This window comes from Coturnix japonica, chromosome 18, assembly GCF_001577835.2.
Source record: "Coturnix japonica isolate 7356 chromosome 18, Coturnix japonica 2.1, whole genome shotgun sequence".
NCBI classification, from domain to species: domain Eukaryota; kingdom Metazoa; phylum Chordata; class Aves; order Galliformes; family Phasianidae; genus Coturnix; species Coturnix japonica.
The window spans coordinates 1705521-1722583 of record NC_029533.1 but is presented as its reverse complement, the minus strand read 5'-3'; the positions used below and the strand labels follow the sequence as shown (position 1 = coordinate 1722583).

At 55.8% G+C, this 17063-nt stretch overlaps 1 protein-coding gene across 3 annotated transcripts in view; it reads left to right on the top strand.

The window, feature by feature from the left end:
- Positions 1 to 10733: 10733 nt before the first annotated feature.
- PIK3R5 (phosphoinositide-3-kinase regulatory subunit 5) overlaps positions 10734 to 17063 on the top strand; it is a 41287-nt gene continuing 34957 nt past the window's right edge. For all 3 annotated transcript variants that reach the window (XM_015880160.2, XM_015880159.2, XM_015880158.2), the window contains exon 1: positions 10734 to 10840. The gene's annotated coding sequence lies outside the window, so the exon portion shown is untranslated. The remainder of the gene's footprint in view (positions 10841 to 17063) is intronic.

Here is a 17063-nt window from a genome sequence, read left to right as displayed (position 1 = left end):
GCGTTTGAGGTCATGCTAAAGGAGTGACATTGCGCTCAAGGAACAGAACAACGACATCCACTGGCGGCTCAGCCAGAGACACGCACAGGCGTCGGGGTGTGTGTACGGGGGGGGGAAGGGGGAGAAGGGGGGGAGGAATGGGAGTGAGACGCAGCCCGGGGGGCCTCCTCGACTCCACGGCGATGGGCGCCCCGAGGGAGCGGGGATGGGCCCGGCTTCTCTCTCGCCGCGGGTCCCCCCGCTCCACGGTTCATCCTGAACCCCGACGGTGCGGGGAAAGTCCGGGGCTGCACGCTCCGGCAGCTGGAAAGGATTTGGGAGGGACGCCGGGAGGGACGGGACGGGGCCTTCTGCCCCTCACGCTCAGCAGGATCCTCACTTCTCCCCGACCCCGGGACACAACGAACCTGAGACCTCTCAGCACGGCGGGGTCTACTCATGAACAGACTGAGCGCTGCCGAAGCCCTCCCCTTGCAGGTGCCCAGAGCTGCTCTCGGGGGCCTCCCGTCCCGGCGGGTCCCTGCCCAGAGTCTGGGAAATAAAACACTTACCGACCTTCCCAGCTCGACCCCGGGTGCTGGGAGACCCCGAGCCCCCCGCCCCCAACAAGCTCGTAGCCCCCCGCCGCCCTGACGGGCCGACGCGGAGCTCCGGGAGCAGCAGAGCATCCCTGAGAGCGGCCGCCCTGCTCGGCCCCCTGCCTCCCGCAGCCGCTCCCCTTCATTAAAAGGGCACTTTTATTTTTCCAACGGAGGTGCCCTTTCTCGGAGCGCTGCCCACGTCGTGTCACTCAAGCGGCCGAGTCCTGGCACGGCGACGCGGTCCCTCCGCTGCCAGCCCCGACGGGGCGGCCTGAGGGGACGGGACTGCCCGAGCAGCGGTGAACCCCACGCCGGCCTCCGCCCCCTCCCCTCCGCCCGCCCCTCTCTCCGCTTTGAATTCCTTGCCACCGAGCTGAATAAAAGTGGTTGTTGTAAATTGAATTAGTGCCTGATTAATCTGCTCCCGGGCCTGCTAGCCCAGCGGGGCGTCTTTGGCAATGCAACCGCCTTCCCTGCAGGGCAGCGGGGCTCCGCAGCCTCCCTGCCCCCATCGCTCCCCGTGCCCCCCCCCCGGCAGCCCCGCTGCTGCTGGGATTTGTTAACTCTTCCTCGGAAAGCGGCCCCTCTGCTCCCGACTCCCTCTCTCTGCTCCGGACCCCTCGAACCCACCGGGGTTCCGGAGCCGTCGGGGCACCCTCGGGAGGCGCTGCCCGGCTGCCCCCGCCAGAGCCGAGGTTTCCCACCTCCCCCTGTCTGCACTCTATGGGCGTCGTGCCTGTGTTTCGTGCCCGGAGCTTCTCCATCCACGCGTATCTGAGACCTTCCCCTCCGCCCCGGCACGCTGTGCGCTGTGTGTCCTACACCCCGGCGGACCCGGGAGCGGCCTGAGAGCACAGCAGGTGCCCCTCCGACGGCTGTCCGACCCCCACGGCCCGCGGTGCCTTCCAGTCCCATTTCCGGGCTGTTCATTTAACATTAAATCGTTGCCGAGCCGATGTCCCCGGTCGCGAAGCGCCATCCTGCCCGTCCCCATCCTCCCCGTCCCTCCGCGTGTATTCAGCGTTTCACAACCACCGGCGTTTCTAATGGCTCTTGAGGTCATTAACGTGATTTAAAGAGGCTTTCTTCTAATTACCTCTCCCTCGAGCTATTAAATACGGGTAAGCAGCGCGGCGGAGATCGAAGCACGTTCCCTGGGGCCGCTTCTGATGCTGCAGCACCCTCGGGGCAGGGAAGCCGGGGCCGAACCCACCGAGCGATGCTCGGGAGGGGCGGGCCGTGCCCCAAAACCCAGTTTGGGATTGGTTCTTTCCATCGTTAAGAACCAGTGCGGGGAACGCGGAGCTTCATAGACAGGAGAATCCCTGGGATCGGGACCGGGAGCCCCGACGGGACGGTCAGGGCTAAGCGGCCTTTTCCCCCGGGTTTGTCTGGGAGAAACCTGATGAAAAAGTGGGGCCAATGGTTTTATTTCGGCCAGGAAATGTGGAGATTGGAGCCTGTTTTAAAAGTCAAATCGCTTCGGATCCCTGAGCTCGTCCACATCCTCGGGAACAATGCGCTGCCCCGGGCCCACTCCCCCTGCCGCCGCCCGGCCCTCGACTGGAGGAGGGGAGGGGAGGTGGAAGCCGAGCGGTTCTTCTTCCCCTCCCCAATATCTGGGGCCGTCCCCCCGGCGGGATCGGGAGCGGCTGGAAAGGCAGAGGAGACCCGGGTTGAAATAATCAGGAGCGATTTATTCCCCCGGAGTGACAGTTCTTTTGAGCGGTTGCCGAATGGCAGTTTCTGTCTTTCTGAAAGCTTTTCTTCCAGATTCTGTTCAGATTAGGTTGGGGAGATGAATGAGGCCATTATCCAGCCCAGTAGCTATTCTGAAATGCCAAATTAATTACCAAGGGCTAAATCAAGGCCCTGGGGGCTGGAGGGGAGGGGTGTGTGTGTGGGAGGGTCGGGGGGGCCGATTGGGGGGGGAGGGGAAGCGTCGATTTGAGGTGTGAAAATATCTCAACGATCTTTGAATGCCGGGTACCGGGACACCCCGCCCTGCGTTACACCGAAGCTGCTGCACCGGGAGTGACCCTGGTGGGCTCATCTGTGCCTCCGGCCACTCCATCTGGCCCGGTCTCCTTCACCTCCGCTGCTCCCGGGGGAGAGTAGAGCCGGAGCCGCCTGTCCCGTCCATCCCGTCCCATCCATCCTGTCCCATTCTTCCCGTCCCGTCCCACTCTGGCCCAGGTGCTCACACTCCGAGCCGTGCCCTTGTAGAGGTGTGGAGATCCTCCTGCAGCGCTGCCAGGTGGGCTCACCTGGAGATGTGGCAATAAGGTGCTTCCTCGTGGCCCCACCAGCACAGTCTGCTCGTGGCATTTAGATCCCTCCAGTGAAAGCTCTTTGGCAGTTATTGTTATTACTACTGCTCTGATATTTACGCTTCTCTCCCAAGCAAATATCATTTGCACATAAGCCCTCGATCACATTACAGGTTCTCATCCCATAATCCACTTTTCTCTTCGGTTCCCAGGAAAGCACACCTTTAGCTCCTCTCACTTAAGCAGAAATCACTCTATTTAGGGAACAGTGCGTTCACCTTGACTGCAGGCAGAGATGGGGGTATGGCTGACACTAAGCCAAGGGCACACGGCTGGCACATCCCGGGTCAGCCTGCTGAGACCCTTAGCAGAGTGCTGGCAGCAGGGAAAGCAGAGCCAGGCAAGGCTTATCCCTAACCTACACAGTCCTTGCGAATGGGGAATAAGCAGCAGAGAGATTTCCCATGGGCTGAGAAGTGGGCTGTAGAAGGAATCAAGCCTTTAATGTAAATTGGCCGTGGCTGGCAGAGCCCACTGAACACTGGGCTATTCAGCATCGCTGTGAACCTCTAATGACCAACTTGGATTTCAATTATACACCCAGAATTGCCACCAAGTGAGATAAGCCCCTGGAATACTATATTTTCTCTTCAGACTGGAAAGCTCTGTGTGCTATACGTGATTTATTTGGGACTGAACAGGCTGACATGCAGTAGCTGAACCCTGTGGCTGAGCCCAGGGACTGGCAGGTGGGTTTGGTCCTTACAGGTACTGCCACAGTGCAGGCACCAAATGGACCCATGGGAACAGCAGGAGGTGGTAAAACTGCTAAGCCCTGTGATTTAGCTGTATGCTCCCCAGCAGATGCAATTAATCCATTTGGGTGGTTGCAGGTGCAGCAGAGCAAAAAATAATGCAGAATAGCCTGGAAATCGTGGCTGTCTTCTGCACATTGGGCATGTCACTGAGGTGCTGTCAGGTTGAAAAAGCAGCTGGGAGCTCAGCCTGCTGGGAATGCCCCAGCACTACCTGGATCTCAGGGAGCTGGGTGCAAGCCCACCCTTGGCAAAGGATTTTGCAGCCTTTGGACTTGCTGCTTGGTGCTGCTTGGAGCCCTGCATCACACCAGAACTTCCCAGTGCTCCCTTAAAATAGCCCATTGGGGTGGAGACAGCTCCTCACCGGTGTTGCAGGATGATCTCTGGGTACTATGAGGCTGGTAGCAGCTCAGTGTGTGTGTCTTTGGCTCTGGTGTAAGGAGGTGGCCCACATAGGGGCTTCTGAGTGCAGCGGGGGCCATCCAGGAGACCCTGAGGCCACGATTTCTTATGGGACCCAGGAAAGGCCAGGGAGCTGACACACAGTTCTGGATGGGGATTTTCCTCCCCGCTGAGTCAGAATAGAGTCGTGAAAAGGAATTTGATCTCCTTAAGCCGATGTCAGGCAGAGATCAGCCCTGGGCAGAGCTCTGGGTGGGAGGGGGCTGTGTGGGGCCGGACAGGAGGAGCAGAGTGGTTCATGGAGCGGGGTTATGGCAGTGTGCATCCCCACAGCTCCCTCCAGCATTTGTGCCCAGTTTGCAGAGTGAGGCTGCTGAGGGTGGCAATGTCCCCATGCACAGGGCTAGGGGTGACAAGGCCAGATGACCCACAGGACAGCAGGACATGGGTTTTTGCAGTGCTTTACAGCAGTCACTCTCTTTTTGGCAGCCATCCTAGCCTAATTATAATTAAGTATGTATTAAGCGGGTTGAAGTGGCCTTCAAGTGGCTATAACCTTTTAATAGGGGAACCTGTGGGAGGGCAGTAGGAATGCACTCTGGCTGAGCAGTGAGGTGCTGGGTCAGCCCTGGGCATGGCTGGGAGCATCTTTCAGAGACACCTGCCTTGCTCCAAGGGGCTGCAGCCCCCAAACCCAGCCATGTTCCCCCTACCTTAAGGCAGGTAAGGGACTGAATTCCCCAGATGCTCAGTAGGGCAATGCTGCTTGTACCCTGGGCAAGATTCTCTGATGTCTGCAGCAGGAAAGTCTGTGACAGGCATATGGCAGGTGGGGGCCACATTCCTCATTCAATCTATACCCACCACACTCTACCCTACCTACTTTCTGCCTTTCTCCCTTTCTTCATTTTTTTTTTCCTCTCCCTCTCCCTTTCCCTCTCCCTTTCCCCCTTCCCCTTCAGTTTTTCTCTTCCCCTTCTCTTCCTTTCCCCTTCCCCTTTTAATTCTCTCTTCTGTTATCATCACATTTAAAGATGTAGATTTGCAAATCCAAGTCTACAAATGCTGATGGGACCTGGGAGGATTTTCCAAACACAGAACGGCTTTAAAATAAATGGGAATTAGAGCACCAGAGTGAAACTTATCCCTGGGGGAGGTGGAGTAAAGCAACATTTAAGGATTTATGTAGGGCAGAACAGCCAGGGGGTTCTCCTGCCTGGAGGTCTCATGTTTGCTCTGATCCTCACCCAGCGCTGCCCTGTTTGCCCCTCACCCTTCCCCTCCTGCCCTGTCCCCCCTTGCATGGCTCAGGAGCTGCTCCTGGTGCTGTGCTGGGTCACCTGCACATTGCCTGGCACAGACAGCTTTCAGCTACAAAAGCTCCCAGTGCTGTGTGATCCCTTACAGTGTATTTTTGTAGCCTGCAAGAAATGTTGAATAGTGTTTCCTCTGCCAGAAGAAAAAAAAAATCCAACTCTTTTGTTCCTTCCCAGTTTGGGCCACAAAAGGCTCATATGGCACCTCCCCACCTTCCTGGCTTGTTTTGCAACCTGCCCTGGAACCTGAAAGGGAATCACAGGATCATAGAATCACCAGGGTTGGGAAGGAGCTCCAGAGTCACCCAATCCAGCCTCTACCATTTCCAACTAAACCACAGCCCTCAGTACAAAATCCAAACTCCTCTTGAACTCCTCCAGGGATGGTTCCATCTCCCTGCCACACCTCCTGCAAGAGGACAGTAGGTAGCAATGCCTTCCCAGCTCAGCACATCTACCTTTCCCCATCTACATCCTTAGGAGACATGTTGGCTGTCTGCCATTCCCTGTGTCAGCCACCACCCCTAATCTCACCCCCATCTCTATCCTTCTCATCATCTCCATTCCCGTTCCCATTCCCATCCCCATTCCCTGCCCTTCTCTTCTTCCCCTCCTTCTCCAGGAGCCGCTGGATCTGATGGAGATGAGCAGACTCTGGTGGCCCAGTTCGGCTCCTTTGCCGGAACCATCCGTGTCTGGTGCCGGCAGCGGGATGGCCCCAAACCTTTCCCATCGCAGCAGAGACCTCAGGTGACATCGCTCTGCCGCGCCCCCAGCAGCGCGGTGCGGACCCGCTGTCCTTCTGTCCCCTGCTGCCATCTGCCGGTCCATCCGTCTTAAAATGTGCATCCCGAACGTTCTTCTTTAGGGGTAAAGAAATGACGGCAGCATTCAGACACCTGTCCCTGGTGACTGTGCGGGGTTGGGGGCCAGGCAGGGGGCACTGATGGGAAATCAGTGATCCCATGAGCTGGTGCAGAGAGCTGCAGCTGTTCTTGCACAACGAACTCAAGGCTCGGAGCACCCTCCGGCTGCATCTCTCCTTGCACGAAGGCTCAGGGCATCCTGCAGCCGAGGGACTCATCGAGAAGTGTGGGTTCTAGGACACGGAGGATGATGGGGGCTCAGGGGGGGCTGTGCTAAAAGTCCTTATGAGCGCACGGCGGCACCCGCGGCTCTCGCAGCAGCTCTTCTTTGCTCCCATCCCGTGAAGCTGCTGTGCAGCCCATGGCTGGTTGCTTGCTGGGTGCACGATCGCTCTCACGGATGTCGCTCCTCATCCGAGCTGCAGTTCCGCACCAGGACACGGGGTGGGGGCCTCAGCCCATGGAGCTGCGCTCCCCGCTCCTCGCAGGGCTCTGCCTCTTCCCGGGGCCGCACCTTGCAGCAGGACGACACGGAGTAAAGCCTGGGTGCAGCTCTTGTAGGAGCGGTGGCAGCAGCATTCCTCTCCGCTCCTCTCCTCTCCTTTCCTCTCCTCTCCTCTCCTCTCCGCTCCGCTCCTCGTCGCTCTCCTCCTCCTCTTCCTCGTCTCCTTCTCTCTTCCTCTCCTCTCCTCTCCTCTCTCTCACTCCTCTCCTCTCCTCCATTCCTCTCCGCTCCTTCCCTCTCCTCTCCTCTCCTCTCCTCTCCCTCTCCTTCCTCTCCTTCTCTCCTCTCTCGTATTCTCCTCTCCCTCCTCTCCTTCCTCTCCTCTCCTCTCCTCTCCTCTCCTCTCCTCTCCTCTCCTCTCCTCTCCCTCTCCCCCTTCCCACTGCAGTGCTCAGCTCACCTGGAAGCCCAAAGCACGAAGACCTTCCAACCAGCCCCCATGCAGCTCTGAGTGTACAGAAAACAGAGACAAAGAATGAGATGCTCAGCTGAGTTGGGTCATCTGAGGTCATGTTTTCACCTCCTGTGTGGAAGGCGGAAGGGAAAGATCTGGGGTCAGAGATGCTACTACCAAAGCTTATGTCCCATTCTCATTTCTCAAGGGTCAGGTTCAGGTGGCACTGAGCAAACTTTCAGTATCCTTTAAACTGCACCAGAGAAATGAAAAAACAAGTGGCGGGAGGAACCAGAGAGAAGAGGCAGGTTCCCTTTTTGGTGGATCCTGCTTCCCCTTCCCTCGGAGGCTGAGGGAGTGGGGCTGCAAACTCCATCATTGCGTGATGTGAAGAGAAGGAAGTAAAGAGACCATCGAGAGCCTCTGCAGTCTTGAACAGAGCCACAGACGCAGCCTGGGTGCTCATGGGAGGGCAGCATTCACCATCCAGGATTCACCACACCAGGAGCTGATGATATCTGGTATCCTTTGCAGCTCAGTTATTCTGCTTTCAGTCTGTGGCTATGGAATCCCTCGTGCACACCCAGCAGCTCTCTAGCTATGAGAACATCCCACCCCATAGACGGTTTGCTCCTCATCCTGCCTGTTCCCTGGTTGACACCCAGCTGAGGCCTGCACTGCTGTACCCCAGGAGATCCCCAGGAACCCTCCAGCTCTGAGCTCAGCCATGAGCCCTTCCCACAGCTGAATGTGCAACACTGTGGTCAATAGGATGCCCCCACGTGAGCTCAGAATTTTGACGGCCATCACACAGTGAATAATAAATACACTTAGGTTGGGCTGATCACCACTGCGTTCCAAGAAATCCATGCTGCAATATTTAAAGCAGAACAACGACCTTCCAGGGGTTTATCACACACATCTGGGAGCACTCTGGGAACTTGGGCTGACTCAGTTAGGGCAGCGATGCCTGGTGGGAATGCGTTGGGCACTGAGAGGTGGAATTGTGGCCAAAATGGATTTCCAAGCACCCCCATGAGATGGCAGTGAGTGCCAGGTTGGGCTTTGGCCAGCTGTTGTTTGGTGCTGATTTGGAGGACAAGGAATGAGAACAGGAGATGGGAGAAGGAGGTGTGGGTCAGAGAGTTCGTATTCCTGGAAATGAGAAAGGATTTGGTGGAAGCAAATTGTCTGCTCTTTCAGGGAGTGCTTGCAGCCCGCTGCCCCACACACCACAGCCCCTTTGCATGCAACAGGAACCTGATTTGCTTAGAAATGTTCATCATGGAAATGACTTTCTAACAGCAAAAGCGGCTTCGTGCAACAATTACTTTGCTGATGAAAGCATCCCATCACAGTGCTTGCAAACCTCAGATCTCTGCTCCCTGAGCCGCCCCCACACCTGGTGTGTGTCAGTGTGGGGTTTCCAGCTGAGTTCTCTGGAACTCGCAATACCAAGAACCCAAAGCTCCAATATATGTATCAGCAGGGAACAACCCCAGCTTCCCCATCCATGGTTTGGTGTTCTACTGCAGCCTCCCAGCACAGGGAGTGTTGGGCAGTGCTGGGGAAGGGCTGAGCTGCAAGGCTGAGCTGCACCCTGTGGGCTTCATCCGGCTGGGTCACACTGTGTTGCTGTTTGTCACCTCATCCCTGCATGCTGTGGCACGGCACCTCCCTGCACTGCCCCGCTTCCTTCCGCCCCCCCCAGCCCCTTCGTTCACCATTTTTGGCAACTTCCTCAGGCTGCTCTGTGCCCCAAGGAGGAAAACAAACACAGGGCAGCATGCACAGGTGGGATCTGGAGGGACAGAAAATGAGCTGCTCAGGCACCCCAAAGAGTTTGGCCTCTGCTGATGTGTCCTGGTTCCTTTGCTTTAGGGATAAACACAAAGGGCTGGGAGGGAAACTGGAAGAAGGGCTGGGAGAGATCAGATCAGCATCCCAACAGCTGAACCTGGGCTGGTACCCACCATCCTTTCCCCATGCCATCATTGCTCTTCCTGGCAGTGCAGGACACAGCATCCCTCCCACCCTCCTGCTGCTCTGCTGGCTGCTGCGCTATTTTGTAAGGCAGGTGGCACCATGACCAAAACCAGACTTTCTCCACCCCGTCTTCTTCCAAAATGCATCCGCTCAGCTGGCAAAGGGAGATATACTTGGATTTCACCTGCTGTGAGCATTGGGGCAGCCATAGGGTGGGTGGCAGCAGAGCTCGAGGCAGGTGACACGCACCACAGGTGGTCCCAGGGGTCAGCACCCCATGGGGGATTTTGGCTCTGAGCATGTTTTCTTTTTTTGAAATTCACTGGAATCTCACAGTGAAACCCACAACTATTTCAGTGCCTGAAGCGGCTTTCGAGTCTCGGAACGCCGGCAGCAGCGGTCACTCTCATCTGATATATGAAAACCCACAAAGGAACCCAAAGCCAGATTGCTGGGACTGCGTGAGACATCAGCTGGGCTCAATCCGGCCCTGTGAGGCATATGGACTGCTAGGAAAATGTGGAGAGTGTTGGTCAAAATTGATATGGTACAGGCCATTGTGCTGGAGATCTCCCAAGGGCAGCAAGGAAGGACATTACCAGGTGCCAGCAGAGCAGAAAGCAGCAGAGTTGGATGGATAGGTGGGTGGATGGATGGATGTGTGAATGAAGAGAAGAGCAGTGGATGGATAGGTGGTGGATGGATGGATGATGTGATGGATTTGGATGGATGGATGGATGGATGGAATGGATGATGGATGGATGGGTTGGATGGATGGAGGATGGGTGGATGGAATGGGTGGATGGATGGATGGATGGATGGATGGATGGATGGATGGATGGGTAGATGGATGGATGGATGGGTGGATGGATGGATGGATGGATGGATGGATGGGATGGATGGATGGGATGGATGGATAGTTGGGTGGATGGATGGATGGATGGATGGTTGGTGGTTGGAGAGATGAATGGGATGGAGATGGATGGATGGATGGATGGATGGATGGATGGATGATGGATGGATGGATGGATGGATGGATGGATGAAGAGCCAGCAGTGGATGGGTGATGAACAGATGGATGGATGAACAGATGGGTGGATGATGAGACAGTGTTGGACAGGTTAGGAGATGGGTAGACATGTGAAAGGAAGGATTACTAGAGAAAGCTCTGAAGGGAGAGGTCAATGTGTGGAATAACATACTTGGAGGAATGGAAAGTGTGGGAAGGGCAGATGGTTGGATGAACTGATGGATGGATAGGTGGTTGGATAAATGATGCGGTAGTAGGAGAGAAGGATGTGTGGGTAAGTGGATAGAGGGGCTGGAGGTGGGAGGATGGATGGGTGGATGGAGGAGTAGGTGGGTGGATGAAGGGATGGATGGATGGATGGATGGATGGATGGATGGATGGATGGATGGATGGATGGATGGATGGATGGATGGATGGAAGGACGGGTGGTTGGTAAAGTCCAGAAGGACAAAGCTACCCTGCTGGAGGAATGAGCAGCCGGGCGGGGCGGAGGTGCGGGCTGGGCGGGTCCGGTCGGACCACACGTGGAGGGTGGGCCCCGCCTCTGGCCCCTCCCGCCCGCCGAGCCCGCCCCGGTGCTGCCGGTGCCGCCCGGCGGGGAGCGGCGCGGAGCGGAGCCCGACGGGGCGCGGCGAGGATGGGCAGGGGGCCCCGGCGGCTGCCGCCCTCCAGGTGGGGAACCTCGTGAACGGGGGTGCTGCGATTCCACCTCCTCCCTAAGCCCGGGCTGGGGGAGGGAGGTTCGGTGTGGCTGGGGGGCGGTGTAGCCGGGAGCAGCTTGTAACCGGGGTGCTCTGTACTCCTGGTGCCCCTGGGAGGGCTCCTTATAGCGGGAGCGTCCTTGTAAACGAGGAGCTGGTGGGGTGTGATGGCCTTGTAAAATGCTTTGTGGGGGTGATAATCGCTGTGTAATGAGGGGGGACCACAGAATCGAGGGCTCCGTTATCAACCGGGAGCGGTGTGCGCTGGCTGAGCCCTTGGAACCGATCCCCACGGCTCCATGCAGCCCCCGAGCAGTGGTGGGGTCACCCGGCAGCCCCAATCTCCGCCTCCTGCGAAGCGCACCCCCCGCGCCCCTCGGGATCCCCCATCTGAACCCGCGGGTGGGGACGGCCCGCACTGCCATTGACTCATTTCAGGACCGCGTGCTTGTTTGCCTCCCGCCGCCCCACCGAGATGCTGCCTGGGGCCCAGGTGTGGGGCCCGGCCCCAGGGGACCCCCGCAGTACACACGGCTCCCCGGGAAATCCCGGGGGCTCTCCGACACCCGGTTGGAGTTTTGGCTGCTCCGCTGCCGGGGGTGGCACTGAGTCACCACCGCCCGGTGTCACCATCGCGGAGCTCCCCCCGCAGGGACGCCGCTACCCCCGGCCCCGCAGCCGGGCAGGGCGGAGGTGCGCCCTTGGCAGCGCTCTGCTGTGGCAACAGGATGTGGTTTGGGATGTGACAAGCCCAGCCGCGTGTCATCCCTTCGGCGTCGGTGTCCGCACACGCATCAGCCCCCGAGATGTCCCCGTGCTGATGCTCGTGCTCGTGAAGGAGCATCTTGGTGCGGTGCCCCCGGTGGCTCCATTCGGTGGGCTGAGCTGCCCGGGGGGCACACGGACACAGCCCGGCGTCGTGTTCTGCTCACCGCTGCAGATGCCTACCCGAAAACATGGTTAGCTGCTTTGGATGGAGCAAGCCCTATAGGAGGAAAGGGCTCAGGGTGACTCAAATCACTAACGAAAGTGGGAGAAAAGAGATTTCAGACCTTTGTTTTCATGTTTATTAAAATCTCACTGCTCGCCCTCTGCACTCATTAACTTTGCGAGCAGGTTGTTTTCGGTGCTGCTGCTGTTACTCTCAGTGCAGAGAAAACATGCTCAGGCAGCTGCAGGCTGGTGCTGCTCATCCTGTGGCTGGTGGGGCTGATGCTGAGCAGCTGCAGTTTATTTAGTTGCTTGATTTGCAGTGATTTGCTACATCTTGGTTAGATGCAGGGGTTGCAAACTCCAGGGATGTGCAAAATGTCAGCACTTTGTGCATGCTGGGGAGGGCTCTGGTGTTTGGCTGATCCATGGTCGCAGCAAAGAAACTTGGATAGAGTTGCAATTTGTTTCTGTAACACGGCTGCAAAGTGTTTTGGAGCTGTGAGTGTTGCTCAGGTTAAAGCTTAATCCTGGAATGATGAGACAATAAAGAAAGAGAGCCCTGCAGCAGAGGGTGCATCCCTTGGTTGCAGTGACTGCAGGAGGCTGAAAGGTGCTGGCATCCCCTGGAGCAGGGCTGGGTGGTGCTCTGCAGGTTTGGGGATGGTGCAGAGCTGGGTTTGCTATGCTGTGAGCTGGAGGTGTGCTTCAGCCTTGCACCGTGATCCTGGCTGGCAGCAGGGATGTGCTGCTCTGTCCCTCATTTCTGGGGCTCTCCTGCAGCTCTGCAGGTCAGGGTGGAGGAAAGGGGATGGCAAAAGTGCTGGGGGTGTTTCTGCAGGAGGGGCAGCTGTAGTGTGGCAAGGTGGGTTTGGGACAGGGGCTCATTGCCACTGCTGCAGGAGGGTGCAGCTGGCCAGACCCTCCTCCCCCCTCATAGATCAGGCCACCCTCATTTGGAGAAAAGCAAACCAAAACTGTCACCTTGTGCCTTTTGTTGAACGTGAAAGCAAAGATGTGAGTTTTGAACCGAGAAAGAAGAACTGAATCCAGACAAAACGCTGCTGCAGCCTTCGGGGCTGAGGGATGTGGCAGTGACTGCCATCCATGTGATGCTCCAGCCATGGTGAGGACCAGGCTATGACACCTGTACAGCAATGCAGGGACTGCTGCAGCCTTGTTATCCTGTAGCTCACCTGGGGCAGTTTCAACTTCTCTTTTTTTGGGTGACCACTGAGCTGTTGTGGGTGTGCTGGAGCTGCCAGTTTTTGCATGATCGTTTTGCAGGGGGAAAATGTGCATGAGTTTGCTGGGGGAGAGCTGCTCACGTGAGTGCCCTGATGTTTTTGAGCTGTGGGAGGCTCCTGCTGCTTCTAAACTCCTTTCCCATCCTTGCTTCAAGTTTGTGCTGAGCGGTAAGTTAGGATATGTAAGTTTCCTGTGGAAACCATGTGTCTGCACAGGCACTGCATTGCAGCCTGACGCATCTTCCCTTGCTGCAGCTTTGCAGCCATGCTCAGCTGGGGAGGTGTTTGGGGCTGGAAATGCAGTGAAGGAAAAAGAGATGTGGATGTGATCGGGCTCTGCTGCTCAGTCCTCTCTACAAGACTTCCCTTCTGCTTCTTTAAGTGGATCAGTATTGCAGGACTGGAACTGATGTGTGGACATCTGTCACCAACCCCATTGCCAGCCGCTTCCTTGTGAGGTCCCCACCCACCCCAAGCCATCTCTGGAGGTCTCCAGGTGACCCCCCCACCCCCCAGCACTCTGTCTGTCTTGCTGTGTGTACCTCTCTTATCTCCTTGAAGGCACAGCTGGTTGTGGAGCTGATGATGCCCACAGGGCTGTGGTCAGGACTTGCACAGCACCCAGGCTGGGAGCCTGGGGAGCTGCAGCTCCCAGTGCATTTCTTAGCACAGAGACCTAAATCCCCCCTCCCAGAACAGCCTTCCCCTCTTTAGGATCGTGCTTTTTGCTGCCAATTAACGCAGTGAGAGAATTTGTCTCCCCAGTGACACGTCTGTAGGACTCCTCGGATGCTTTAATTGCAGGGCTTTCAGCAGCCAGATCGTGATGAAATGGTAATTGTTGTGATTGTGTGCTGTGCAGTAGCTAAAAGACGTGGCTCTTTGGCGAAGCTTAATTAGGAAATAGGGACACTGTTGGGAATGGCTCTGAGATGAGATTTTCCTAATGAATGCTACTGAATAGGCAGCCTTGTAATGAAGAGCAGGCTCATGGGGCTCTGCCAATTGCTCTTCTCTAGTGTTAATTTTGTATTTCCTCCCTATTGTTTCTAATACCCTCTTGGAAAAGCTTGAAGATAAAATGCTTTATTTTCATACGGTCTTGTATCCTGTTTGGCAAGCAAGTGACTACAGCGCGTGCATCTGGAATACAGGAGTGGACAGGCTTAGCTGCTTCAGACTTCTTCATCTCTGATTTCAAGCTCTGACGTTGGAAAAGAACAGCAGAAAAGCCACTTTGGCTCAGGGCTGGGTGATCTGCTCCGTGTTTGGCTCCCTGTGCAGATGTGAAGCAGGAAGAGAAGGCGGCACAGTGCTGCGGGATGCTCTCCTGCCTGGAGCAGCACAGCGTGGTGTGTTGTGCTTTCTTGCTCAGATGTGCTCCCTTTGCAAGTGGGACCGCTGTATTTAGCTGTGCTTCACCTGCTGAGAGCTTCCAGTGTCCTGCTGGTAAGAAGCAGCCCAGCAGTCACAGCTTGCCAGGCAGCTGCGTGGCTCAGTGCTCCCACCTGCACTCTGCTGTTCCCGGAACGGGGCCGGGCAGCCCCTGGGTGCTGAGTGAGCTCCAGAGCTGCCTCCCAGCTGTGCTGGGCAGTGGAAAGTGCTGCAGATGTTTTTGGCTGACAGATGTGAGCGCTCACCCCATGGCTGAGTTAAAAGTGGAATTAGAAAACACTCTCTGACTGAGCGATGCATCCCGTGGTGCTGAGACAATCACTGATGACCTGTTTGATGGGGATAGGGCTTGGTTTTCCCTCAAATGCCTCATTTTATTGCCCAAATTCCTATAGAGCTTGAGGTGAGGGCAGCTCCTGAGATGCTGCTTGTCTTTGCTTGAAGCAGAAGTGAGCAGCACATGTGATGAGGACGCCTGGGAACGCAGGGTATGCAGGAGTGTTGTCCTGCTGTGGTCACAGTGTCAGCTCTGAGCCTGATCTTGTGACTGTCCCCAGCACTGCTGCAGTGGGGAATCTGTCTCTTTTCTTTCTCTATTAGAGTTTTTTGTACTGTGACATCAAAGCGTTTGAAATACCTGGTACTCAGCCTTAGGATTAAAGCCGTGTCCATGTTCAAATGCAGTGCTGCATGGACTCACTTAGGAAGGACTGTGGCTGTCTCAAACTTGCAAAAGAGTTTTTCACCTCTTCCACACAACCCGTTCTTGTTTGGTCTCAAATTAGGATGAAGCGCTTCCCCTTTCAGCTGCTTCCCCCCTTGCTCTGTGTCTATTTAACTCCCCCTTCAACTCTGAGGCTTCTCTGCAAAGCAGCACTCATCCTTTCAGGTGGCATTTCCCTTTTCTCATTGTTTCTGGCAGTCTCTCCACGTGAAACTTGACAAATATTTCCTTGTTCTCGGTGCCTTTGTGTTGATCAGCTTTTGCACGTTGGTGCATGTGGGGCTGTGCAAAGAAGTTTCAGTAGCACTTGGCTATGGATGCTTTGTGTGTGACTGAATGATGTCCAGCCTGGGTAATGCTGCTGCTGCTGCCTCTTCCTGGGCATGGATCCTGCTCATCTAAGAGGCTCCTGTTTGAGGTTTGCCTCATTGGATTGATCAGTTGGATGGAGGCAAACCAAACAAGCTTCATGTTCCCACCCGACTGCTCTCCAGGTGCAAATTACTCTGGGGTTGATCCCTCAGTGCTACATCTCCATGGTGCTTGAGCACCTCCAGGGATGGTGACACCCCACCTCCCTGTGCAGTCTGTGCCAGTGCCTGACCACTCTTTCAGAGTATAAATTGTTCCTAATATCCAACCTGAACATCCCCTGGTGCAACTTAGTTCCTGGAGGCTTGGCTCTTGGCAATGAGTTGGGATGAGGGCATTGCTCATCATGGGAGGAATCAAGGACTGGAAGGAGCTCATGTATTTGCTGCATGGGGTTGTGCACCCTTTGCTCCTGTGACACACCAGGAGGGCTTGGTGACTTCTGCTTTGTTTGGGAGCTGGTTAGGGTGGTACCAGCCCCTCTGCCCAAAGCAAGCTCCATGTCTTGGTGAGCTTTGGAAGCGGGTGCCAGTCACTGCCTCACTTGCCATTGGCCCAAGTGTGATGGGGAACGGTCAAAACCATCCTCACCATCATCTGTCACATGTGATGTTGCCAGCGGTGCTGGAAGGGAACTGAAGTTTTTTGGGCAACCATGCTAGGGACTGAAAATACTTCTGGGTTCCCAGCAGGGCCTCCACAATGGCAGGAAGTAACTTCTAAAGCTTCCTTTGGATACATGGGGCTTTGGGGGAAAGATTTACTTACTTGTTTATGCTGTAAGTTAATCTATTTAGTGGGCTTGGCATAAGGCTCACATAAAGCCCTCTGGAATGATCACGCTGCCTGTGTGCACTGCTTTGTCTCTCACTTGCTTTGTTTCACAGCTGGAGTAATCAAGCGGAGGTGGAGCCAATGGAAATCTCACATGTAAACTTGTTTTTTCTGAATAGGCTGGAGGAAATAGTGTGGGCTCTTATTGCCCTTCATCCCGAGGGGGTTGGAGGAAAGGTTGTGAGGGGAAGAGATTGGGGTCTGCACCCAGAGGGACCCTTGGGTGGGTGGGCTCTGTGTTCTTCTGCTCAGCTGGGGCACAGGGGTGTTTTTTGGCCCCACCAGGGATGACAAATGGTTTTGCAGCATTAAAAATAAGGCATAAAAGGGAACCCTGAGAAATAGTGAAGCAGAGTAGGGAGAAACACGATGTGTTCCTGTGAGAGAAACAAGAAGTCTTAGGGAGTGGTTGGAGAGGCAGAAGAAAGTGCTGAGTTGGTGGGATGAAGAAGAGCCAATGGAATTTTCTCTGTTACATTGTGGTACTGCCACTTCCACATGTTTGATGCTGTCCTAAATACACCACGTGTGACCTTCCACTGTAAATATGTGGTATTTCCCTGAGGGTCATGCCCAAAGGAGCCCCACGTACCCAATGGCTGCCCTGGGATTCCCCTGAGTTGAGATCCATGCCCACAGGCAGCCAGTGCTGGGCTCCCTCCCAAGAAGAAAAAATAACTGTATGTCTTTGG